The 27827-nt window shown below is 43.6% G+C and overlaps 1 protein-coding gene across 3 annotated transcripts in view; it reads left to right on the top strand.

Moving 5' to 3' along the window:
* Nucleotides 1-7121: 7121 nt before the first annotated feature.
* Nucleotides 7122-27827, top strand: part of LOC126427314 (uncharacterized protein K02A2.6-like) — a 59145-nt gene continuing 38439 nt past the window's right edge. Inside the window, exons 1-3 of one of the 3 annotated variants that reach the window (XM_050089619.1) lie at nucleotides 7122-7196; nucleotides 19338-19440; nucleotides 19563-19610. The gene's annotated coding sequence lies outside the window, so the exon portion shown is untranslated. The remainder of the gene's footprint in view (nucleotides 7197-19337; nucleotides 19441-19562; nucleotides 19611-27827) is intronic. The other 2 variants (XM_050089620.1, XM_050089621.1) reach the window with 2 other exon arrangements.

The raw sequence follows: 27827 nt of genomic DNA, 5'->3' as shown, positions 1-27827 counted from the left end.
CTGGTCGCAGGGAAGGCTTCAGCCTGGTCCCCTGACCGGCGACGTCTTGTTTCCTCAGCAAACGGAGAGCCGGCACTGTCCCAAGTGACTTCCTGAAGTCAGTAAACTAGGAGGAATCAAGCTGGCCGCCGATGTCTACAGCGCTGTGGCACTCAAGGAGAGTACGTGATACGTGAGCATAAAACTTGTTCCATAACTCAACAGCTGCTTTCGTAAGCAATGATTGCTTCTAATTTCCTTCTTGGAAAATGTCATGACTTGTGCTTTTTTTCATTTACTTCGTTGCTCCACTTGTTCTTGTTTTAAGGCTGTTCTTCTAGTTTTTGCCATTCGAATTTTCATTAGAACGGCAACAAGAAATGAACTCTCCTTTACTTCGTGTTATCTCGTCGCAAAACGGCACGCTCTGGTGAAGGCGAGACCCGCGCTATCGCTGGCGACCCCTACGCTGTTGACCCGCGACGAGTCCAGGGAGCGCCTGAGTGTTTTCCTGGTGGACAGTCACTCATCAGTGCAGCTGGCCAGTGGTTTCAAGCAAGCTGCGAAACCACAACTAAATATTTCGACTGTCATTCCACGACGAAAGCAGTTCCACAAAACCTTCAAAAATAATTGTATCTTAATGTCTGATGATGTGTTCATTGCACTGGTATGATTTCACGTTGTTACATTTCATCCCTCTCATTCTATTAAGTCCATTCATTTCAGATAATTTACTTTACTCAAATATGATATATTATATTTATTTCTCTCATATTAATTGCAAATATATATGGGTTTTGGGAAGATCAGCTTTTAACATTACCATATGTAAAGCATTTATTGCAAAATTACGAAAAGTCTTAATTGCATCATATATACTGAAGGAGCTGAAGATACTGGTACTCCTGCCTATTTTCATAGAGGGCCCCACAACACGACGTGTCTCGTGTCATGGACTCGACATGTCATGGACTCCACTATTGTCTGAAGTAGAGCTAGAGGGAACTGACCCCATGAATCCTGCAGAGCTGTCCATAAATCTGTAAGGGTACGAATGAGTGGAAAGTTTTTCTGAACAGCACACTGCAAGGCATCTCACATATGCTCAGTAATGTTCATGTCTGGGGAGTTTTGTGGCCAGCGGAAGTGTTTAAACTCAGAAGAGTGTTCCTGCAGCCACTCTGTAGCAATTCTGGACGTTTGGTGGTGTCGCATTGTCCTGATAGAAATTCCCAAGTGCGTCGGAATGCACAATGGACAGAAATGAATGCAGGTGATCATACAAGATGCTTACATACGTGTCACCTGTCAGAGTCGTATCTATACGTATCAGGAGTCCCATATCACTCCACCAGCACACGCCCCACACCATTATAGAACAGTGAACATACCTCTGCTGACATGTAGGGCCCATGGATTCATGGGGCGGCGTCTATACGCTAGATACAATTACAAACGTGACTCGTCCGACCAGTCAACAAGTTTCCAGTCATCAACAGTCAATATCAGTGTTGACAGACCCAGGCGAAATATCCTCAGACCTCTGGAAGAATGTGAGAGTTCCTATTTCACATAATGCAGGTGCTCACAACTGAAAATTGTAAAGACCCACAAATTTAGTGAGGTGCAGTCGCCATTTGTTCAGACGAATTATTTGTGGAAGAATGGAAAAAGTGACAAGAAACCCATGTCAGGAGAGATAAGCATATGCTCCAAGGAAATACAGGCATATACTAGGCTGCACTTACCCTGAAACTTCCTCTAGAACAGAAAGGCAAACATTTTGTTATAGCGTTTGTAGATTCAGGGAAATTTTTTGACTATGTTGATTGAAATACCTCTTCAAGTTCTCAAAGACACTGGGATGAAATATGCACTCTGTGATCCAACATATCCGGACGTCCCCAAAAACGTGCGTTTTTCATATTAGGTGCATTGTGCTGTCACCTACTGCCAGGTACTCCATACCTTCGACCTCAATAGTCATTAGACTTCGTGAGAGAGCCGACTGGGGAACTCCGCGGAACTTACGAACTTCGCATGTGGTCAGATGATAGCGTGTCACTTGTGTCACACGTCTGTACTCGAGATTTCCACACAAATAAACATCGCTAGATCCACTGTTTCCCATGTGATACTGAAGTGGAAACGTGAAGGGACTCGTAGAGCACAAAAGCGTACAGGCCGATCTCGTCTGTTGAGTTACAAAGACTGACGACAGTTTAAGAGGGTCGTAATGTGTAATAGGCAGACATCTATACTAACCATCACACAGGGATTCCAAACTGCATCAGGATCCACTTAAAGTACTATGACAGTTAGCCGGGAGGTGAGAAAACTTGGATTTCAGGGTCGAGCGGCTGCACATAAGACACACATCACGCCGGTGAATGACTAACGACGCCTCGCTTGGTTTAAGGAGCGTAAACATTGAATAGTGGAAAAACGCTGTGTGGAGTGACGAATCAGCGTACACAATGTGAAGATCCGATGGCAGGGTGTGGGAATGGCGAATGCCCAGTGAACGACATCTGCCAGCATGTGTAGTGCGGTGGTGTTACGGTGTGGTGGTGTTTTTCTTGGAGGGGGCCTGCACCCCTTGTTGTTTTGCGTGGCACTATCACAGCACAGGACTAAAGTGATGTCTTAAGCACCGTCTTGCTTCTCACTGTTGAAGACCAATTCGGGATGTTGATTGCATCCTTGAACAAGATCGAGTAGCCGTTCATAATTGACGGCCTGTGGCGGATTGGTTACACGACAAGAACCGGGATGAACTGGCTTGCACATAGCCCTGTCCTGAATCCTATAGAACACCGTCGAGATGTTTTGGAACGCTGACTTCGTACGAGGCCTCAGCGATCGACATCGACCCCTCTCCTCGGTGCAGCACTCTGTGAAGGATGAACTGCTGTTCCCCAAGAAACCTTCTAGCACCTAACTGAAGGTATGCCCGCGAAAGTGTAAGCTGTCATCAAGGCTAGGGGGGGGGCCAACACCAAAAGGAATTCCAGCATTACCGATGGAGGGCGCCGCGAACTTGTAAGTCATTATGAACCGGGTGTCTGGATAGTTTTGATCAGATACTGTACGTAGTGAAAGGTTATTCACATTAAGTACAGAAACAAGAAGGTGGTTATAAGTGTCGAGAATGGAGGGAGACAGGATTGTAAAGAATCGCCGCTTCTATTGAGTCTGTACGTGGAGCAAGCTTTGAAGTAAAATCTGGAGATATTTTGGAAGATAATTAAAGTTCAGGGTAAAAAAATAAAAACATTTAAGTATGGTTACGACATCCTAATGTTATAAGGCTTGCGAAGGACTTGGAAGAGCACTTGGAATAAGTGGATAGCGACTAGATATATTACAAGATGAACCTCGAGATTAGTAATCAACGACAATTAAGTGTGACAGAATTACATGAGGCAGTGCCATGGTAATTCGATTAGGAAATGAGACACTAAAAGTAGTAGATGACTTTTACTGTTTGGATAGCAAAATAATTGATGAAGACTGTAGTGCAGAGGATATAAAGTGTAGAGTGTAGAGTGACAATAGCAAGGAAAGCTATACTGAAGAAGTGTTTGTTAAGGTGTAATATCAGTTTAAGTGTTAGGGAGTATGACATGTAGGTATTCGTTTGGCAGTAAATCGTGGATGATTGGCAGATCAGACAAGAAGTTAATATAAGCTTTTACAGCATGGTTCTATTTAAAAAAATGTTGAAGGTATGATGGACTGAATAACAAATGAAGAAGATAGAAGAGACAGACAAAAATTTGTACCAAGGCAGGGATTTGAAATGAGGATCCTGCGCACTACGGAGAAGCAGTAACCACTACGCCACGCTGGCACAATGGCTTTGCACAACTCCACAGACTATCCTAGAGCACCTCCCTCCCCAAACCAAATCCATATTCACACCTGAGGCCGTTTGGTAGGAATGAGAATTTTAATTGAACATTGACGCATGCAAGGGTAGTGCACACTTCTGCAAACCCACTGTAGCAGGGTGGCGTAGTAACCAGCACATCTGCCTAGTGTGCAGGCCAGACAGGTTCAGATCCTGGCCTTGGTATTAATTTTCATTCATCTCTCCAGTCTACATATATCTGATGTTTCAGACTTGAAGAGATGTCTGGAACCATATACTTTAATTTGATTAAGTGAGGAAGTACTTAAATGAATTGGGGAAAAGCAAATTTATGACGCAACTTGACTAAAGGAAGAAACTAGTTCATGGGAGACGTCTTGATGCAATAATGAATTGTCAATTTCATTGTGTAAAGATACGTGGGCAGTGGGGGTAAGAGTTGTGGAAGGAGACCGAGGCTTGAGTAGAGTAGATACGTTGAAATGAATATAGATTTCTGTAGGTATACAGGAATTAAAAGACCGATGACCTCATCGGAAACAATCAACGGAAGTTGTATAATGATTGTAAGGTAGGACTAAAACTTGAATAAAGGTGGCTGATTTGAATGTATACCAAAGCGGACTGCCCAACGTGTCTTAACGCTCACTCCATGTAATGCGACGTGGGAACAGTGATCGTAACAAGGAAGACGAGTGTCACACCTCGTTAACAACAGCAGGCATCAAACCTCCTATTAATTGCTGCTGTCACTGTGTGTCTGGCCATTTCGACAAGTTTGCGAGTGAACTTTGCTGAGAGAACCGTATACACTGGCCATTTAGCGTTGGTAGCCAGCAGCACACGAGACTGCTGGTCTTCAGCTGTGCCAGACAGCACAGGAACTGGGCGGCAGCCGGCTGGAGGTGTGCTGTTTGGCCCGACGTATCACAGGTCTACTCTCTCGTCAAGTGACACGAGACCCTGAGTGCACCGGAGAAGCAACAAGGCGTTCTGCCCGGTACGTGTGGAGGCTGCAGTTCACGCTGGAAGCGGCTCAGTCAGCTTTCGCGGTGTTTCGTGTACCGTCACTCAGGCCCGTTCATTCAGGTTACCGTGAACGTGGACCACCGTGTGTGCTTTCGTACATTCTCGGTGTCCCGGTGTTGCCGTTACTGAGCCGTGATTTCCTGCGATGCTCTTGGTAAGATAGTTTCTCTGTCGAAGCTACGCTCTTTGCGGCGTCCGGGTTGGCTAGCGCCCTCTAATTAGGACGGCCGCGGCTCTGGAGGAGTGGCGGCAGCGACAGGGGGAAGGAGGCAGCGCGAGCAGCCGGTCGGCGCTCCGTGTACTGCGGGGACGCACCGTGCTGACACTCCGGCGCCTGGGCCTGGCGGAATGAGTCTCCGGCCAAGATGGGCTCTGTTTGAGAGCCGGGTCTGTCTGGAATCCTGAGGAGAGCGCGGAAATTTACCCTGGCGTGCAAGTTAACGGCGAGCTCCTGGACTGACTGTAAATGGTGAGCCATTTGTTGTAGAGCTTTTGGATGTCATTGCTCCATGTAGCCTCTTTGATTTCCGCTAGTCGTTCCTTAAACCACTTGGATGTGGGTCCGCGATACTTGGTACTGCAAGTCCATCCAACTGCACTGTGCACTGGTTCTGTTGCTTTACAAGTGTGGCCGATATTCGGCGATTCCTTTTATTACTGTTATTGTTAATACGTTAGGTCGTCAATTTTATGAGTCAAAGCTTATTCTATGTATAAAACTTGAGCCGCCAATTTAAATTGGAATCGCCAACTTCATTGTCGTTGGCAACTGTAATAGTAACAACTTTGCATCTTCAAACGGTGCTTTGCTTTTTAACGATGTGTGCGGATTGTCTGATCATTATCACCTTCAACTAGTTGTGGTTTATAAATTTATGAAGTGAAATTTGACGTCATTGGAGATGTGTAATGAACTATTGCTGTAGCAGTAACTGCGGGTGTCACACTATAACATTTAACATGGCCCCCTGCATTTGGCGCTATCCACGGCTCAGCTGTTGGTTTTAGTATTTTGGTGAAATGTGTATTAATACTGGGACTGTGTGATCTAGAAGCCGTTATTGACGTGCGCAGGTCCTCCTGCGTGTCGTTCTGACTTCAGCTCTCGAGCACGGAATTCACACGCGCGGCCATCGAGAATGTGCTGATTGATGTGTAAATCTTTCAGGCTATCATAACATCATATTCCAGAACGTTTTCCATAATAGTTAAATCACGTATTTATGAGACCTTGCTGTTTGAGTATTTTTCTTGAGACCAAATACCTTTTACAAATTGTAATTTTTCATATTCACAGGTCACTAGTGAACTCAGATCTCTAGTTATGATACGGTTATATTTGTGTATAGTAATTTTTTATGAATTTAAAGTTACGGCCATGAGGCTGTTTCTCTTTAAAATTATGTTTTGAATTAATCTCATTGTTTTATACAATTGAATAAACGCTGTAAATCATCCCAATTTGCAAATCCTAATTAAGCACTGTGTTGTTAACAGTGCTCTGTTTTAATTATCGTTTTGAAAATAAATTCTTGTGTCCACAAATGAGATCAGCATTCCACTGCAGAAGCCCATGCGCCCTGCGTAGTGTTGTACCACCTTACCACTTACTTCTGCACTTCCTGCTGAGCATGCTGTAGACACTCCCGTTTGGATAGATGCCAACAGCCACATTCACTGGACTGAATGGACACGTCCACCTCTTGACAATCGCTCAGGAACCCGATCACTTCTTAATATCCCCACTAAATAAATGGATCTTAGTCCCATAGAAAGGCGAGTCTGTGAGTTCCTGGGACAGCGTGTGATCGCAGCTCACCACCGACAACTAGCTCTAGAGATGTAGTCATCATTTGGTGCAGATCATACGAAATCCGTGAACTTCATTAGCCGCCGAATGGAGGCCACTGTCAAGTGCACACGCAATGTTGACGGTATTTGCATCCTCAGGGCGTGCCTCTCAGGGAATGGGCAGGAACGGGCTCCGATGTGAGCACGCTGCGGTGAGCAGGTACCTGGCTAACACTGAGTAGTTTAGGAAGATGCCGCGAGGTCAGAATGAGCAGCAGAGCGGTTGCCATAGTTATCACGTGCCCTTGAGGTCAGTGCTGCGAGGCGTTGCGCAACAACGCTTCCAATGTCGGACGTCAGGAAAGTTCGACGACGCTTGAGGGGGAGGGGGGGCTGAGAGGGGGAGGGGTTCTGGAGCAGAGGGCAGACTGCGGACACAGTAGGTGGGAGGTGTCAGCCCAGTGCAGCAGTGGCCAAGATACACTGGCTGCAGTGGCACAGAGCAAAACTCACACATCTGGTAAGTCTCTACGTGTTTCTTCCAGCACTGTGGCGGAGTGCTCAGCGTATCAATTTCCTCAACTTGATGGTCTCCTGCTCTCAATGGTCACCCCCCTCAAAATCAGTACCTGTGAATTCGAGAGTAGCTAGAGTTTGTACCGAACTTTAATACGACTTTCTCAACTGTTTCTATGACCTCTAGCGCAATAGCTCTTGATACGCATTCCGTCATCGGTTCACGTCATCTACGCATTTCAGCAGCTACTGATTCTTACGGCGTAGTCTACGTAATGGCGTCACTAGCCGCACTAATTATTGGTATATGTTGTATGCCGTCGAAACAGATTCACGAAAGCATTGTACTTTCGATACAAACTTGTCAGATCTGACAATAGAAGTAGTAGAGATCTGCTGGAATACGGCTGTACAGGCGTAATTTACAGGGTGATTCACGAGGATATGAAAATACTTTAATATGTTACGCTACGTTTAAAACTAAAGAAAAAAGTTCATAGGTCCGCAAACGTTTAGTTACGGAGTTACGGGTATTAAAAGGTTTTGCCTGAAATCTAGCAACTTCGCTAATATGAAGCCATCGCAAATCTATAGATGGTTAAAGTAAAGCATGATTTAAATTTATTTTGTTATTACTGCTCTGGCGAATCTAGCAAAACATGTCCCATATGCGTATCTACAGTTGTTTTCCAGAACATCCAGAGAAGCAAAGGCATAATTTCGTAAAATTTGAATTTATTAACTACCTGGTCTAATTTGTTCTTTAAATTCCAGACAACTGCACATAGTTTTTAACGGAAGTTGTAGAGAATTTAATTTTGGAAAATTTATGGTAAAAGCGTTATCTGAAACCGTATGAATGTGTCACATAATCTGGTTTTATGTATACCACAGCACACGTGAATTCGTGTTAAACCGAAAAAAAAACAAAGCTCACTGTTAAGAAACTTGTACAAAGTACATACAATTTCGCAATACAATCACAATCACAGTAAATGTTCAAAAACGTCTCCACCGAGTTCAGTGCATTTAGCTGCACGTGTACAGATTTTGTTGCTCGTTTCAGTTTCACAGGATTGTTCTTAATTTCTTCTATTGCACTCATAATGCGACCGAGTCCTGCCTCACGTGTATTGATTTTGTCATTATAATCATTATCTTTCACCCATCCCCGTACACAAAATCCGTTGGTGTTATATCGGGAAATCTGGGTGGCCACAGACGTGTAGCACCACCACCAATCCATCTCTGGGAAAAATGTTCATTTAATTGTGCAGTAACTCTGTTGGCGAAATGTGGAGGCATGCCGTCATGTTGAAAATACATTTGAATTTGCGTAGCAAGTAGAGTATCTTCGGGCAAGTGGGGCATTTCTTCTTGAGGGAATTGTAAGTACGACCCGCCAGTTAGACGTCCTGGGAAAATGAATGGTCCAATAAAGTGTTTATACCATCTCGAGTAAACTGTGCCTCATCAGAAAATAAAACGTATTTGTGTAACTGTCAATTAGTTTTTAACCAGTTGCACAACTCCAAGCAGAGGGCTGGATCTCCCGGATAACTGATGCACTTTTTGTTTATGGCAGAGACACACATTATTTTACTTCATTGTACACCATATCTTACATTGTTAAATGTCTAATAGTTGAGAGATACGCCGTGTACTGTACACAGGCTAAGTTGAACAGCATCCATAATATCCTCATAATCGTCTTCACGTATCGAGCGCTCGTACTGATTATGAGAGCTAGGTAGAGAACTTGTCTCCTGTAACATTCGAAATGCTCCACTAATGATTCGTCCATTTGGAATCCATCGAGTTGAATAACGTACGCCATATTCGTTAATTTCAGCCGTATCATTGCCATAACATTTTCTATAAATAAACACCATAGTGGCGTATTCCTACGTCGTAAATTTGAAAGGCATTCCTACTTCATAAATAATCTACAAACTACAACAGTTACTATGTGGTTTTACTTAAATACACTGTTCTTATTGTGTTCTTTCACTGAACAGTACAGAAAACTAACTCGTTGTAAGGTTAGGGAACGTCTGCAACAACTCACTAAAGGTAGCCAACAATGACACACACGTTTCTACATTCTTAATGAAAAATAAACAAATTTACTTGTATTACAACCTTTCCTTCTCTGGACGATACACTGCAGATACACGTCTGGGACATGTTTTATTATATTCAGCACACCAGTAATAACAAAATAAGTGGAAATCGTGTTTTACTTTAACCTCTTAAAGTTGTGCGATATCTTCATAATATCGAAGTTGCTAAATTTCTGGTAAAACCTTTTATTACCCGTAACTCCGTAACTGAACAATTGCGGACCTATGTTTATATGACCTTTTTTTCTATATTGTTACATGTAGAACGACATATTAAAATATTTACATATCTTCGTGAATCACCCTGTATGGCAGATGTATTTGCGATGTGGCCCAGCTTGAGACACTCAGTATTGATAACTGACCCAACATGCAACTTCTTGAGTTTTGTTTTCGAACGTCGGACGTCATTAAAGCTTGACAACGGTGCGGGAGGAGGCTTCATATCAAAGGCCCCGGGTATGTGCCACCAGTTTCTGACGTTGGACCTCTTCTCGCCAGGATACCTGCTGCATCTGACGAAGGTTTCGCCCCCCGTAGATGCCTAATGGACACGGGAGAGCGCACCAGACTTCTCTGCAAATACGTTATGCACTGCAGTGAATGTGACACTCGCAATATTGAAGACATTCTGCTGTACAAAACGTAAAATGTGATTAAAAGTGTCTGGACACCTGGCTGAAAATAACATACAAGTTCGTGGCCTCTCCATCTGTAATGCTGGAATTCAATATGGTGCTGGCCCACCCTTAGCCTTGATGACAGCTAACCCTCTCGCAGACATACGTTGAATCAGGTGCTGGAAGGTTTCTTGGGAATGGCAGCCAATTCTTCATGGAGTGATGCACTGAGGAGAGGTATCGATGTAGGTAGGTGAGGCCTGGCACGGCGTTCCAAAACATAGCTAAGGTGTTCTATAGGATTCAGGTCAGGGATCTGTGTAGGCCAGTTCGTTACAGGGATGTTATTGTCGTTTAATCTCTCCGCCACTGGCAGTGCATAATGAACAGGGGCTCGATCTTGCTGAAAGATGCAGTCGCCATTACCGAATTGGTCTTCAACAGCGAGAAGCAATGAGATGCTTAAAATATAAATATAGGCCTGTGCTGTGGTAGTGCCACGCAAAACAACAAGGGGTGCAGCCCCCTCTATGATAAACAAGACCACACCGTTACACCACCGCCTCAGAATTTTACTGTCGGCACTACACACGCCGGCAGATGACGTTCATTAGGAATTTGCCACACCCAGACCCTGACATCTGATCTCCACATTATCTACTTTGAGTCGTCACTCCAGACAACGTTTTTCCACTGTTCAGTCTTCCAACGTTTACACTCCTTACACCAAGCGAGGCGTCGTTAGGCATTTACCGGTGTGATGTGTGGGTTATGAGCAGCCGCTCGACCACGAAACCCAAGTTTTCTCGCCGCCCACCTAAGTCATAGTACTTGCCGTGGATCGTACTGCAGTTTGAAATTCCTGTATGAAGATCTGGGAAGATTTCTGTTTATTATGCATTACGACCCTCTTCAACTCTACGCGCTCTCTGTCGGTCAACAGAAGAAATCGGCCTGTACGTTTTTGTGCTGTATCACATTGGAAATAGTGGACCTAGTGATATTTAGGATTGTGGACATCTTGCGTGCAGACATATGACACATATGACACCCAATGACCAGGCCACATTCGAAGTCTATGAGTTTCGCAGAGCGCCCATTCTGCTATCTCACGGTGACTAATGACTACAGAGGTCGGTCATATGGAGTTCCTGGCAGTAGGTAGCAGAACAATTTACATAATATGAAAAACATATGTTTATGGGGGTGTCCCGATACCTTTGTTCACGTAGTGTATGTCTATGATCTCCCATTAAATCACTGGACCCATTTCACCGAAACATGGCAAACAAACAAACTACATGACTGTACGAGCATCATCACTGCTTGTCTTGTAGCCTTCCAGCTCGACAGGAGTGGGAATAGGGACAATATCGTATTTTGTCAGCCCATGCCATATTGGCTGAGCCGTATAATAGGCAAGTTGTGTTTAAGTAGTAGTGGCTGGCCTTAGGAACCTGCTTTACTGTGAAGCCTACTAACCGAGAGTACGAAATGGTTTGACAGTGGGTAGGCTGTACTGAACGACAGTGTGTTGGGTTCAAGTAGAACCGACCTGCTTTATCGATCTTCTTTGCATGACAACTTATTTGACAGGAGCAGTGATTGGTTTCTAGTCCCTGATGTGTAAGCTGCACTTCACATTACGTATGTGGTGGGAATATTATCAGCCTGCTTTATCGACATGTTTAGTGGGGGGCTACATTTGTGGGTGGGCATGGCTGAGGAATGTTGAAATAGATAAAGGAGGTGATAGACTGAGGTAGGGACCAGGAAATGATGGACAGGGTAAGTGGAGGCAGGGGGAGATGATATGAGGTGATGGACTGAGGGAGGAGGGGCAGGAGAAAACATAAAGGGGGATGGGAGTGGGAGGAAATGAACACTGATTGGCTGGGAGTAGAAGATGAATGAGGAGAGGGGACTACAGTAGATAGGACGAGATAGGTGGGAGAGGTGGGCAGGAGGAGAGGAACAAAGATGGGGAAGAAGAGATGGTTAAAAATGGCTCTAAGCAGTATGGGACTTAACATCTAAGGTCATCAGTCCCATAGACATAGAACTACTTAAACCAAACTAACCTAAGGACATCATACACATCCATGCCCAAGGCAGGATACGAACCTGCGACCGTAGCAGCCCTGTAGTTCCAGAATGAAGTGCCTAGAACTGCTCGGCCACAATGGTCAGCGAAGAAGAGATGGGTTTGGATAAGAGGGAGATGAGGACAGAAAGGTAGAGAGGTGTAGGTGATAATGGAAGGAGAAATGGTGGCAGGAGGAGATGGATAAGAGAAAGAGGCCAGGAGGATATGGACAGGGAAGGATGGAAGATGCGAAGGGAGAGGGTACAAGAGGAAATGGATATAGAGTGGGGGCAGATTTAGATGGAATAACAGATTGGGGGCAGGAAGAGATGGAGGGGAGAGTGAGGAGAGGCTATGGACAAAGCGGGGTGGAGGATATGGACAGTGAGAAAAGGGGAAGGAGAAAATGGAGAGAAGGGGTGGAGAAGATGGACAGAGTGAGAGAGGGGAGGGGGAGATGTATAGAGAGAAAATGGAGGAGATAATCAGAGATAGAGGGAGAATGAGATGGGGGGATGCAGGAGCCAAATGGATAGTGTAGATGAGTAGTGGTAAGATGGAAAATGATGAGAGCATAGGATGAGATGGACAGACAGAGGGGTGAAGAGGAGATGGGTGAAGACTGTGAGTAGGCAGAGATGTATACAATATATGTGCCATACAGGTTCGCAAGTGAAACTGTGGGGACAGTGACATACAACTGGTCATCTAAACTGTACACATATATCACAGACATTATAGTCAGTACGATTTAGGAGCATACGGGCTGTTCCAACTTTATAAAGTACCTTGAATTATTGGCACATGGACAGCACTGACTCAGAAAATATCTTTTTTATGGAACGCTAGTGGATTTTTGTTCACACAAAGTAATTACTGCTATCGACAGAGGACCTGCAGTTGATTCCATAATTCTAGGCCTACCGACAGCTATTGAAACCGTTGCTTACAACCAGCTTCTAATAAAATTACAATCCTATGGAGTATCATCTGCGACTGAATTCGTGATTTCACGCTATAAGGCTCTCATTATTCATCTCTTGGTGCTCCATCTCTCTTTCCATCCCTCTTTATCCCAATCCATCACCATCTGCCCTTCTCTCTAGCATCCCCTTCTCTATGTATTTCAACCTCCTCCCAGCCATGCTCACCCAGACATGTAGCCCCTATTAAACGTGACGACAAAACAAGCCAATAATACTCCCACAACACACCTATAATAATGGGTGGTTTGAAACCAATTAATTCTCTTGACTTGTATGTGGTTGTGCTCTGTATGGCGTCTGCAGGGTGAACCATCTAAAGCTTGGACTGCAAATATTATGGAAATGGAAAGTGCTATTGACGTGCAGTTTTCACAGAATGAATTCGAAGCCAGGGTCTCGTACTGTTAGCCAATAAACAGATTTAATAATACTTAGAAATTGTATTTTCTGTACCTGCGATTTTCCTAATGAAACAAATCTTATTGCCAGTAACAAACTAAAAATAGGGTAAACTAGAATTTCAGTGCTGTTTGCTGCAGAAGGCTAGTGCAAGCCAGTTATGGGATACCACATTGTGAGAAGTTTCCACACTGACACTTCTTTGAGCCATTCAACCTGCGTAGTTGTTAGATCGAAGTTGTTATGTTCGTTTACAGTGTGCTTGTGTGCTCCTGCTATCAGTTTTCTATGTGACAGTCTAAGCAGTAGCTCATGTGTGTACAACGGGATATTTCAGTGCAGAAAAAGCTGACACGCTCATGGTGCATGGAGAGTGTAGGAAGAATGCAGTTTGTTCTTCTACAGTGCTTGCGGCAGGATCCCAATCTCGACCATCTTCTTAATCAGTTGTGTGAAAGTGATAGTGTAAGAACTAGGGAACGTAACAGAATGAAGCAAGTGATAACAGAAGAGCGGGAAATTAACGTTCTTGCGGTTGTTGCAGTTGATCAACACTTTACCTCCTATGCAATCGCATGTGTAAGTGACATGGGTCAGGCAAGTGTCCTACACATTCCCCATCAGCTTAAATTCCATTCCCATTACATCTACCTCAATGAAGAGCTCCATGGAAACAATTATAAGAATCGTGTTAACTTCTGTACATGGGAATTGGGACTAGTACTCCATATGTATCACGTGCCTTGTTTAGTGGTGAAGCCAGGTAAACTACCAAAACGTGCGCTATTGGTGTGTTGACAATCCCCATTGGCTTCCTCAGGTGGAACATCAGCGCCCATGGAGTGTAAACATTGCCGTGGGATAGTAAACCGTCAGATCATAGGCACGAGTTTCATAGATAGAACACTGAATGCGCACAACTATCACAGCCTCCTAACAAACCATCTCCCACAGATACTAGAAGGCTTTCCTCTGCACACAGAGAGGAACCTGTGTTACCAATATGACCGCTGTCCAGTACATAGTGCGTGGAGTATTACAGCATGTCTTCACAAATTGTTTCCATAACGTTAGATTGGATGCAGAGGACCAGTACGTTAGGTGCCCCATTTTCCAGATTTGATGCCTGTTGACTTTTTCTGTGGGGAAAGCTGAAAGACGCTGTCTGCAAGGACATACCAACTACACCCAATGATACATAACGACGCATAACTGCAGCCTGCTCGGAGATGTTCGACGAAACGCTAGCATGTGTGCAGCAGTCGCTCCATACCAGATAGGGAACGTGTTCTGCCACTGCTGGTGGCCGTTTTGAACACAACCTGTGATGGACAGTTACCTCGTTACGGCCCAGAATCCACATACCTAGTGCATGCATTTGTGTTGTCCTTTGGTGTGTACTACTACAGGTATTGTACAAGTGACAGTGTGGCAACTTTCCAAAGTATTTATATTGTAAGCAGCTTGCACTAGAATCCTGCAACAAATCAACTAACATAATTTACGCTATTTTTAGTTTCTTAATGTCAATAAGAATTGTTCCATTCAAAAAGTGTACTTTTGCACAAAAAATACACTTTATAAATATTATTACAGACTGTTTATTGGCCAACAATAAACAGCCCATGACTATCTGCACGTTCTGTGATAACTGCACATCAACAGCACTTCCCATCTCCGCAATATTTTCGGTTTTAATTTTATGTTAGTCGCCCTGTATGTATACTTTAAATTTTCTTTTACACACATATCTGCAGCCAAGCTGCTGTCCTGGAAACTAGCATCAGTTTTTGCAGCGCCTATGTGACCAATCGGTACATCCGAACATTATGAAGCACCGAGATGAAAACGATTTATTGACACATAATCAGCACGGACTCAGAAAATATCATTATTTTAAAACACAACTAACTCTTTTTACTCACGAAGTAATAAGTGCTATCGACAGGGGATTCCTTTTTTGAGATATCCAGAAGGCTTTCGACACCGTTCCTCACAAGCTTCTTCCAACCAAACTGCGTGCCTATGGAATATCGCCTGAGTTGTGCAACTGGATTCGTGATTTCCTGTCAGAAGGGTCACAGTTCGTAGTAACAGACGGAAAGACATCGACTAACAGAGGTAATATCCGGCGTCCAACAAGGAAGTTTTATAGGCTCTCTAATGTTCCTGATCTATATTAACGACATAGGAAAAAAACTGAGTAGCCGTCTTAGGATCTTTGCAGATGATGCTGTCATTTATCGTCTAGTAATGTCATCAGATGACCAAACCGAATTGTAAAATGATTTAGATAAGATATCTGTGTGGCGTTGAAAATGGGAATCGACACTGAATAAAAAAAACTGTGAAGTTATTCTCATTAGTACTAAAAGAAATCCGCTAAATTTCGATTACGCGATGACTCACACAAATCTGAAGGCTGCAAATTCAAGTAAATACTTAGGGATTACAGTTACAAATAACCTAAATTGGAACGAGCACATAGATAAGGTTGTGGGTAGAGCAAACCATAGTCTGCGATTCGTTGGCAGAACACTTAGAAGGCACAACAGGTCTTCAGAAGAGACTGCTTACACCACGCTTGTCCGCCCTATTCTGGAGTATTGCTGCGCGGTGTGGGATCCCCATCAGGTGGTACTGACAGATGACACCTGATAAGTTCAAACAAGGGCTGCTCGTTTTATATTATCGCGAAATAGGGGAGATAGTGCCACAGAAATGATATGTGAATTGGAGTGGGAATAATTAAAACAAAAGTGTTTTTCGTCGCATTGGGATCTTCTTATGAAATTTCAATCATGAGTTTTTTTCCTGCGATTACGAAAACATTCTGTTGGCACCTACCTACATAGGGAGAAATGATCATCACTATAAAACATGAGAAATTAGGGCTCACATAGAAAAATTTAAGTACTGGTTTTTCCTGCGCACCATTCGAGAGTGGAACGGTAGAGAGACATCTTGAAGGAGATTCATTGAACCCTCTGCCAGGCACTTTATTGTGAGTAGCTGAGTAATCACGTAGATGTAGATGTAGAGGTAGAACCCTGCATAGCATATGGGACTCTATCTAGATAAATCCGTTGACAGGGTTCGATTTCATTCCTCTGCTGAATGTACCCCACAGCCATTTGGGAAGTTTGAGAAAGGGGTCACATGTTGCCACTGGGCGCGTCCTGTGGAGCAGAGGACACTGAAGTGTCGCCCTCTTGTGACGCAGTCGCCATGCAGAGCAGACGCTCCTGTATTTGCAGCCTTCTGTCGTAGCTGACCGCACTTTGCCGACTTTTCCCTTCTCTGCTCTCTGGTACCAGAAACAAGCTTTCTCTGAACGCGCGCTACCTTCTTCTCTCTTTCCTGCACCAGTACTTCACTAACAGACTGATGAACGACCCTCAAGTCCAGCCTGGACAAGACCTCGTGTACTCCATAATTTTCAAAATGTACCAGAAGGTTGGTTTCCCTGCCAGTGCTCTTCTCTCGCATTCTTGACACAGTGCACTTCCACAACTGGTGCAATTTGTACAATTGTTGTGAACTGGTTTTGACTTTACCACTATACAGGAAACGTAACATTCTGTGTAATGATGTGTAAATGCTTTGTTGTACATAAAGACAGTGAGTGAGTAATGTATGAGGGAGTGCCTGATTTTCTCTTAATATATGCGAGATTACTCATGTAAGATTTTGACCTTGAAAATACACAATGCGATAAAAAGTATTCAGGCACCTGGCTGAAAATAACTTACAAGTTCGTGGCCTCTCCACCACTAATGCTGGAATATAATATGGTGTTGGCTCACCCTTTGCCTTGATGACAGCTTCCATACTCGCAGGCATAGTTCAATCAGGTGGTGGAAGGCTTCCTGGGGAATGGCAGCACATTCTTCATGGAGTGCTGCACTGAAGAGAGATATCGATGTTTTTCGGTGATACCTGGCATGATGTCGGTGTTCCAAAGCATCCCAAAGGTGTTTCATAGGACTCACATCAGGACTCTGTGCAGTACAGTCCGTTACAGGGATGTTATTGTCTTCTACTGACGCCTTAGACTCTGCATTATGAACAGGTGCTCGATCGTTTTAAAAGAAGCAATAGCCATCCCCGAATTGCTCTACAACAGTGAGAAGCAATGAGATGCTTAAAATATCAATATAGGCCTGTGCTGTGACAGTGCCACGCAAAAAACAAGGGGTGCAATCTCCCTCCATGAAAAACACGACCACACAATAACACCACCGCCTCCGAATTTTACTGTTTGCAGTACACACGCTGGCAGATGACGATCACTGGACATTCTCGATAACCACACCTGCCACCGGCTGGCCACATTGTGTACCGTGATTCGTCACTCCACGCAACGTTTTTCCACTGTTCAGTCGTCCAATGTTTACGCTCCTTACAGCAAGCGCGGCTTTGTTTGGCATTTACCTGCGCGATGTGTGGCTTAACAGCAGCCGCTCGACTGTGAAATCCAAGTTTTCTCACCTCCCGCCTAACTGTCATAGTAGTTACAGTGGATCCTGATGCAGTTCGGAATTCCTGTGTGTTCGTCTGGATAGATGTCTGCTTGTTACACATTACGACCTTCTCCAACTGTCGTCAGTCTCTGTCAGTCAACAGACGAGGTCGGCCTGTACGCTTTTGTGCTGTATTTGGTGCTTCACGTTTCCATCTCACCATTACATGTCAAATAGTGGACCTAGGGATGTGTAGGAGTGTGGAAATCTCGCATACAGACGTATTATAAAAGTGACGTCTAATCGCCAGACGATGTTCAAAGTCCGTGAGTTTTTGTGAATTTTTTGATTAAATTCAGCCAAAAATAACAGAGTTGCTCTGTGGTATCCGCTGAAGATTGTGAGTATAGTTCTCCAATTACGTGCAGTGTAGCCATTCCGATTTTCATCTGAAATCAGAAAGGATTTGATTTTACATTACTAACTTATTTTCTAAGAATATGAGCCTCAATGCAGGTGAAAATATTGAAAATTAAAAACTGTGCAGGCGTTGGAACAATTTACTGCGATTTTCACGTTTTTTTCTCCATTTAGGCGAAGAAAAATACCCGTGCAATCGTGACATCTCCTCATAAGTTTGTTCATATAATTAGTAATTTTACACACAATCATATTATCACATTTAATAATGATCGATTCAATACTTTTTGAGTTAGATTGGACGCAAATGTCAAAATAGTCATTTGGAGATGAACGCGTTTGAGAAATCAATTCTTGGAAACTGGAAATTCAAGGAAGTCAACAATAATGTAAAATGCTTACCAATTGATCTGCGATTCCAGAGCCATATAGCAATCATTCTTCTTTCTCAGAGGCTTCGTTTTGCGCTTGCAGCAGTGCTTTCCGAGCTATCCGACCTTCCTTCGTTTCAATGAGCTACGTCGATTCTGCCAGCATACGCGCTGGTTATCCATTTGTTCGGCAAAACTGAAGCTTTACGTGTCTCCTAAAATTCCTGCCTCGTTCATGGCCATCAGAAGGGATGAATTTCCTTCATTGAATAAGCCAGCTGCTAAATAAGACGCCAAATCAACCACTTTTAGTCCGGAGTGCAAGTGTTTGGGAGCTAATCACCAAATAGTGGAATTAAAAGTTTTTTAGCATTTTGTGTGGGGCCACCTACACATTTCTCCAGTAATTCATGCTCTGATAAATCTTATATGGGAAGAATTTCCTTCTGTACGAATGCGAATTTCGCTTTGAAATTTTGACAGAGTACTCTTGGATAGTTAGCTTAACGATTTCTCGAACCTCCTAGTGTGGTTTCCGCATTAACCATCGTAATCCAAATTAGGTTATTATATTAATTTAGATTTTCTATCCAGTTTGTTGAAAGTAAATGAATTGTGGAGATATATTTACTCATAAATTCACAGATTCTCCAGCAGTTGTTTATTTTGCCTGACAGCATTGTCCTTACATCATGTTCTGCAGAAGCGTTAGTTGGTTCATCTGCATGTTTGTCGCAGTTCTCACAGCTGCCGACTATAGCGACTCTCATCCCAGTACAGGTAAATATTTTACTTGTATAAATTGACGTAAGTCTGTATATGATAATGAATAACCAGTTTTAGTAGGTAATGAAAAACATATTCAATATTTTCATTAAGTATTTTATATATTTGTTTTTCAGGATTAGATCCCGAACTCACAGTCTACCACTTTGGAACTGACAATATGAGTAAGTGTCATAATTTTCCATTACTTCCAGAAACTTTTCATGGTTCAAGAAATTCATTCAGTGCAAACTTATCTCATTGGTAGGCGTATTTGATGATTTAATAACTGATTTGGGTCATTTGATTATTATGCATAAAATCTCTAACTTCACTGAGTTTCTATATTATTACTTTTGTTTTTATAGTCGGTATGAGTTGGAATACAGTTTACATATGTGTTACATACGTGTTGGTAGACCTTGAGAGTGGTAATCATGGCCTTTTTCTAAATTATTTTCATAATGGTTTAGTGGTCCCGTCTAGATCAATATAACACATGAATAGACGAAGCTAAACAGAATCTATTTCACATAAGTAGTCGTGATATACAGGTATTTGACATGTCTTCCAGGATTACAGTAGTACATTGTACACCGCCTTCCATAAATTTATACTGACTACAGAAAAACCTTCTCACGTTCACAATATTTATATAACCAATTAAAAACAGGAATCTGATAATGGTAATCATCTCAGGAGGTATCCATCAGAAATTGTAATGCTTGTGCTGACTACGTTATATCCCTGTTTCTTATCTGTTTAAATTCATTGAGATATGGGTTCAAAATTATGGTACGTTTGCTTCCAACGTGTCCTTTCATCAGTGGCAGAGTTTTTAAATTAATAGTGGATGTCATCATTGTGGTTCAGCTGAAGATTTGCTTTCATGTAAAACATAGTTCCATAGAACCTTCACATGGACACAAACAGTAAATTTTGAAGGAGTGTTAAGTATTTCCATCTATATAGATAACTTGTAGCACTTACTCCTTCAGTTTATTTTGAACAACATACTAGTTTCTCTTTTCTTGGAAATAATGGTTATTTTAGGAAGACAGGTATGACCTTAAGAGCCTGTTACATGGCACATGCTGCAACTATACCAATAGCATTATGATTCTCTTGTTAGTAACATTAGTAAATCAATAATAAACCATGTTCCTCTTCACAGTGTGAGATATGTCATGTTCCCTATTATGATTGCTATCTGAGTGAATGTCCATCAAATTATTGCTATTTACTTTCTGTAACAATACGTTACAGAAAGTAACTACAAGTTGGTCTACATTTTCGAAGCAGTATGTAGTTCAAAAATGGTTCAAATGGCTCTGAGCACTATGGGACTTAACATCTGTGGTCATCAGTCCCCTAGAACTTAGAACTACTTAAACCTAACTAGCCTAAGGACATCACACACATCCATGCCCGAGGCAGGATTCGAACCTGCGACCGTAGCAGTAGTGCGGTTCCAGACTGAGCGCCTAGAACCGCGAGACCACCGCGGCCGGCAGTATGTAGTTGATATGTACACTGTTTCAAAGGAACCACATGGTAAACAAAATGTCATTCAAGAATGGGACGTAATTGATGTCTGTAGATCATAAATTTTAAGTAACCATGTTGGTGTCGTCTGTAAGCATTAATTTAATTTCACACCTAATTAACGCCTGCTGTGTGCAGATTGTTACCAGAAATTTGAAGCATAAGGGGACGCTAGGCTATACAAAAATGTAACTACTTGTTCTGATGTCACAGAAACTTCCTGTGATGTGACAAGTTTTTAGCCGGTTAACTGATGAGTTCCTGATTTTATAATTGCTAATAGCAGGCTGAACAGCACAAAGGCTTTAGTCAAATCACGCAAGCTATTTACAGAAGAACAATTTCTGTGTCAACGCTCTAAGGTATACACAAATACAGAGATAGGAATGTTCCTCTGAAAGCCAAATTATTTTTATTCCTAATTGCAAAGAATTCAATACATTTGATTGTATGAATTAATTATTTTAATAATTTTAGGTTCTCCACATTTGTAACATCCAATTAGAATTCCCTGGAATTTTGTGTAGGGCACCTTTTTCTAAAGAGTTCATATGATGGTGTATTTCGTTTTGATAAGACAAATACTGTGGTGAAGTGTTGCATTAAAACATGAATGAAATCTATGTATTCCATCTAGTTCCCCAGAGTAGGTTTTCAGCTGTTTACATGATGTACTGCCACATCATGTGATGTATATTTCTGGAAGGCAGGATGGTTTGGTTGAGTTACCCAGTGGTTACAGACAGGTGACTCATAACTTTCATGTAAAATATTGGGAGTTAGTTGTTGTAGGATATAAACTGCAAGTCTAATGTCAGTGACATTTGAGCATCTCATGTACCTGTTCAGTTTGTGTCATTTACCTTCTGCCTAGTCTGATGCACTGTCGCAACTTCCTCCCTGTGCCAACCTCTTACCTTCAGAGTAGAACTGGTTATCTCACGTTCCATGTTGAAAATTCGTATCAGGACGTAAAATCTTAGAAATATTTTCCTTATGTTTGGTTGTAGTAGACACCTTCGACGGAGGAAAGCCATCTTTCCCTCTGCATGTCTGCCTCTGAAATCCGCCTTACTTTGTCCTTCATCTGTAATTTTGGTTTCAAGGAAGCCAAATTCCTTCATCTATTTTGTGATCCCAGACTTTGACGTTAAATTTAACGCTAATCTCGTTTCTGGTATTCCTCATTACGTTAATCGTTCATTTGTTCACACTAACTACATACACTCCTGGAAATGGAAAAAAGAACACATTGACACCGGTGTGTCAGACCCACCATACTTGCTCCGGACACTGCAAGAGGTCTGTACAAGCAATGATCACACGCACGGCACAGCGGACACACCAGGAACCGCGGTCGAATGGCGCTAGCTGCGCAGCATTTGTGCACCGCCGCCGTCAGTGTCAGCCAGTTTGCCGTGGCCTACGGAGCTCCATCGCAGTCTTTAACACTGGTAGCATGCCGCGACAGTGTGGACGTGAACCGTATGTGCAGTTGACGGACTTTGAGCGAGGGCGTATAGTGGGTATGCGGGAGGCCGGGTGGACGTACCGCCGAATTGCTCAACACGTGGGGCGTGAGGTCTCCACAGTACATCGATGTTGTCGCCAGTGGTCGGCGGAAGGTGCACGTGCCCGTCGACCTGGGACCGGACCGCAGCGACGCACGGATGCATGCCAAGACCGTAGGATCCTACGCAGTGCCGTAGGGGACCACACCGCCACTTCCCAGCAAATTAGGGACACTGTTGCTCCTGGGGTATCGGCGAGGACCATTCGCAACCGTCTCCATGAAGCTGGGCTACGGTCCCGCACACCATTAGGCCGTCTTCCGCTCACGCCCCAACATCGTGCAGCCCGCCTCCAGTGGTGTCGCGACAGGCGTGAATGGAGGGACGAATGGAGACGTGTCGTCTTCAGCGATGAGAGTCGCTTCTGCCTTGGTGCCAATGATGGTCGTATGCGTGTTTGGCGCCGTGCAGGTGAGCGCCACAATCAGGACTGCATACGACCGAGGCACACAGGGCCAACACCCGGCATCATGGTGTTGGGAGCGATCTCCTACACTGGCCGTACACCACTGGTGATCGTCGAGGGGACACTGAATAGTGCACGGTACATCCAAACCGTCATCGAACCCATCGTTCTACCATTCCTAGACCGGCAAGGGAACTTTCTGTTCCAACAGGGCAATGCACGTCCGCATGTATCCCGTGCCACCCAACGTGCTCTAGAAGGTGTAAGTCAACTACCCTGGCCAGGAAGATCTCCGGATCTGTCCCCTATTGAGCATGTTTGGGACTGAATGAAGCGTCGTCTCACGCGGTCTGCACGTCCAGCACGAACGCTGGTCCAACTGAGGCGCCAGGTGGAAATGGCATGGCAAGCCGTTCCACAGGACTACATCCAGCATCTCTACGATCGTCTCCATGGGAGAATAGCAGCCTGCATTGCTGCGAAAGGTGGATATACACTGTACTAGTGCCGACATTGTGCATGCTCTGTTGCCTGTGTCTATGTGCCTGTGGTTCTGTCAGTGTGATCATGTGATGTATCTGACCCCAGGAATGTGTCAATAAAGTTTCCCCTTCCTGGGACAATGAATTCACGGTGTTCTTATTTCAATTTCCAGGAGTGTATTTGCATTCATTTGACTCCCCATTCCACACAACAGACCTAATAATTCTTCCTGATCTTCACTGACAGTAATGTTTTCAGTGAATCTTCCCCACGGCACTTATAACCATGACTGTTAATCCAACTCCTACGTTTGTCTTTTATATTATTACGGTTTCCTAAATGTACAGATTAGACAGTGGCGGAGAAACACCGTTTCACTAAGTTACACCCTCATTAAGCACATCTCTTTTCTCATAGTCTTCCGTTCTTATAGCTTCTTTTGTGTTCCTATATATATTATTGTATACCGAAATTTCCCAATATTTCTAGTCATTTCACGCTGTAGAACGCTTTTCCTAGGTAGAAGAATTCTATACAAGTATCTAGATTCTTCTTAACTCTTGAATACATTACGAAGTGGAATGCAGCACATGTGTTTTGGGTTCTGTCGTGTTTCCTATGCACCTACGCTACATCTGTTCTCCAGAACAGAGCTTTCTTTGTGGACCAAAGTCTCCTCCAGCCACTCACCCTCCCACGGATGCAAGACTGTTAAGCTCAACATCGAGGTGATAGCATACAGGAGGATGGCACACTGTAATACTTGAGAATCGAGACAATCCTCTTGGCGGCCAGATCTGTCCTTTCATTCCTCACAATTCCGATGTGTCTTTGTACCCAGCAAAAAGACACCTAAATCCCCAGTCGTTGTAGATGGAGCAGGGACTAGCTTCCCTGCTGAGTACAAACGTCTCACAGAGTGAAGGGAACGTAGAAAATCGGATGAGACATGAAATTTATCACTGGAAGAACGTCTCACCTACTCCAATGACCGCAAGATCGCGTAAAATTCTGCATAAAAGACAGTAAACGCTTAAGGCAGTCTGATCTTGAGGACAAGATCTGTCAAAAAAACATAGCAACCAACAGGATCCCCCTGTAGCGATACATGCATAAAAACAGCTATATTGTTGTGGTGCCCAGGTAAAATGTCAGAAAATATGTCATTAAAAGCGGAAGCAGGAGTGTAATCTCTCTTGTAGCGCCCCAAATCCAAAATCACTCTGGGTCTCTCCAATAACCATGGCAGCAGGCAGTTAAAACCCTGGATTTGGGGCAGTACTGGCTCCTCACTGAGGGACTCCAGCACATGGTGCACATGGATCGCAAATGGCATTGTGGCTCTTAAACGGCTGGAAATAAGGGGGATGAGCAACGTTATAGAGTGTGGGTGAAGTTGGAGCTGTGAGGAACTTGCATGCCTGATGCAGTAGGTGGAGCTGCTGGTGACCCCCCCCCCCCTCCCAGCCTCTGCACATAGGCTGGGTATGGGACTGGTCCTATAGCGACCTGTGGCCAACTGGAGACCCTCAAGGTGGACAGTGTCAATTCAAATCAAAAGGCCTCGCCAATGCATAAACCATGCACCCATAGTCCAGCCATGAATGCATGAAAGCCGTATAAAACTTCAATGCTCAGATACACATTGCTGCGGCTCAATGCAAGTTCTTTAGCTGTCAGAATCTACATTCCTAAATCAATAGCTAGGGTCCGGGGTCTCTCCCAGGAATGCTGGTCCCCATGTGCCACAATGCATCCCTTGTGCATCAGCTCTCATCTGTGACTAGATTTTAGCTCACTTTCCTGATGAAAACCTCCAATAGAATCTTCTGAACCTCAAAGATCCATTGCTCATCTCATGACTTCCTATCATTCGAGCTTCTGAGCAGGCTGCCACAGCAGTAGCTTTTATCGAAGACCTAATTCTGGTATTTGCCACATAACCCAAATTGGAGGAACATTGGTTGTAGCACAAGTGAATTGTGTTACTAGGTGTTAGTGTGCCACACCTCCACTTCTATGTCTGTGGACTGGTGACTGGGCGACACCAAGGAATATTCTTCCCAACCATATTTTACAGAAGCGGCGCTGGTACAGGCTATACTCTTGCAGTCCACTCAGTTGCTGTCTGTACAAGTCAAGTTGTAACGCAAGCCAGTCACCTTCCAGACTAACACTGGGTAATCAGCTATAGTAATCGACTGGGCTACACAAGCCATTAAGTCTCCTCCAGGCACCGCTTGACAACAAAGTTATGTAGTTTTAGTAAAAACACCATTTCTGTTACAGGACATACCTGTTAGAGGACTTTTCCATAGCAAACGCTACTGTGGCGTTACAGTAACTCCAGCTTGGACTCTGATGGTTGTGGCCCCTCAGGTCTCTAACCTGTCCAGCATAGACTTATTCCATGCCTTGGGCCTTGTGTTCTGCGCCAATTCTGATGCAGTCCAAGCACTGGGCCTCTCCCTACACCACCTACATCTTGGTTAAATTAGGACCAGTGTTCTGCCAGTGAGCATCCTGGGGATCCAGTCGCATATATCCCTTACACCTACTGCAGCTCCAAACTCCAAAATTATTTAAGGTCCGTAGCGCCGAGTTTGCATACCAGGATAAGCATCAACAGGACTTGCAACATCTTCAGGATGAGGGCGTCTTCATCCCAGTAACACACAGCCAACGGGCCCTTCCTATTTGACTTTGGAGAAACCATCAGGCGCTGGCTGCATTAGTGGTGACTTCCAGGACACTGTGAATGCCCAATCTGTAGTCGTCAGATATACCACTCCCATGCTTCAGGACACTGTTTACATCTCGCTGGGTCTATGGTATTTGCCAAAAATGACCTTCATTATGCTTATTTGCCCAAAATGATCTTCATGATGCGTATCTACATCTCACACTGCGTAACGGCTCCCAGGAGACTGAAATCAAAAAACATCATAGCCACTCCTTTGGGATTGCTCCAATATACATAGCTTCCGTTTGGCATCGCCAAAGTTACATCAATTTTTTGGAGGTACTATGTTGTTGGTGTGGTCTTCAGTCCTGAGACTGGTTTGATGCAGCTCTCCATGCTACTCTACCCTGTGCAAGCTTCTTCATCTCCCAGTACTTACTGCAACCTCCATCCTTCTGAATCTGCTTAGTGTATTCATCTGTTGGTCTCCCTCTACGATTTTTACCCTACACACTGCCCTCCAATGCTAAATTTATGATCCCCTGATGCCACAGAACTAGTCGTATCAACCGGTCCCTTCTTCTTGTCAAGTTGTGTCACAAACTTCTCTTCTCCCCAATTCTATTCTATACTTCCTCATTAGTTCTGTGATCTACCAATCTTCAGCATTTCGAAAACTTCTGTTCTCTTCTTGTCCAAACTATTTATCGTCCATGTTTCAATTCCATACATGGCTACACACCATACAAATACTTTCAGAAACGACTTCCTGACGCTTATATCGATACTCGATGTTAACAAATTTCTCTTCTTCACAAACGCTTTCCTAGCCATTGCCAATCTACATTTTATATCCTCTCTACTGCGACCATCATCAGTTATTTTGCTCACCAAGTAGCAAAATCCTTTACTACTTTAAGTGTCTCATTGCCTAATCTAATTCCCTCAGCATCACCCGACTTAATTCGAGTACATTCCATTATCCTCGTTTTGCTTTTGTTGTTTTTCATCTTATATCCTCCTTTCAAGACACTATCCATTCTGTTCAACTGCTCTTCCAAATCCTTTGCTGTCTCTGACAGAATTACAATGTCATCGGTGAACCTCAAAGTTTCTATTTCTTCTCCATGGATTTTAATACCTACTTCGAATTATTCTTTTGTTTCCTTTACTGCTTGCTCAATATACAGATTGAATAACATCGGGGAGAGGCTACAACCCTGTCTCACTCCCTTCCCACCAACTGATTCCCTTACGTGCCCCTCAACTCTTATAACTGCCTTCTGGTTTCTGTACAAATTGTAAATAGCCTTTCGCTCCCTGTATTTTACCCCTGCCACCTTTAGTATTTGATAGAGTGTATTCCAGTTAACATTGTCAAAAGGTTTCTCTAAGTCCACAAATGCTAGAAAAGTAGGTTTGCTTTTCTTCTAAGATAAGTAATGAGGTCAGTATTGCCTCATGTGTTCCAACATTTCTATGGAATCCAAACTCATCTTCCCCGAGGTCGGCTTCTACCAGTATTTCCATTCGCCTGTAAAGAATTCGTGTTAGTATTTTGCAGCGGTGACTTATTAAACTGATAGTTCGGTAATTTTCACATCTGTCAACAAGTGTATTCTTTGGGATTGGAATTACTATGTTCTTCTTGAAGTATGAGGGCATTTCGCCTGTCTCATACATCTTGCTCACCAGATGGTAGAGTTTTGTAAGG

Source organism: Schistocerca serialis, chromosome 11 (genome assembly GCF_023864345.2).
Source record: "Schistocerca serialis cubense isolate TAMUIC-IGC-003099 chromosome 11, iqSchSeri2.2, whole genome shotgun sequence".
NCBI lineage: Eukaryota > Metazoa > Arthropoda > Insecta > Orthoptera > Acrididae > Schistocerca > Schistocerca serialis.
Note: the sequence above shows the minus strand (reverse complement) of the source record. Positions and strands in the feature narration are given on the sequence as shown.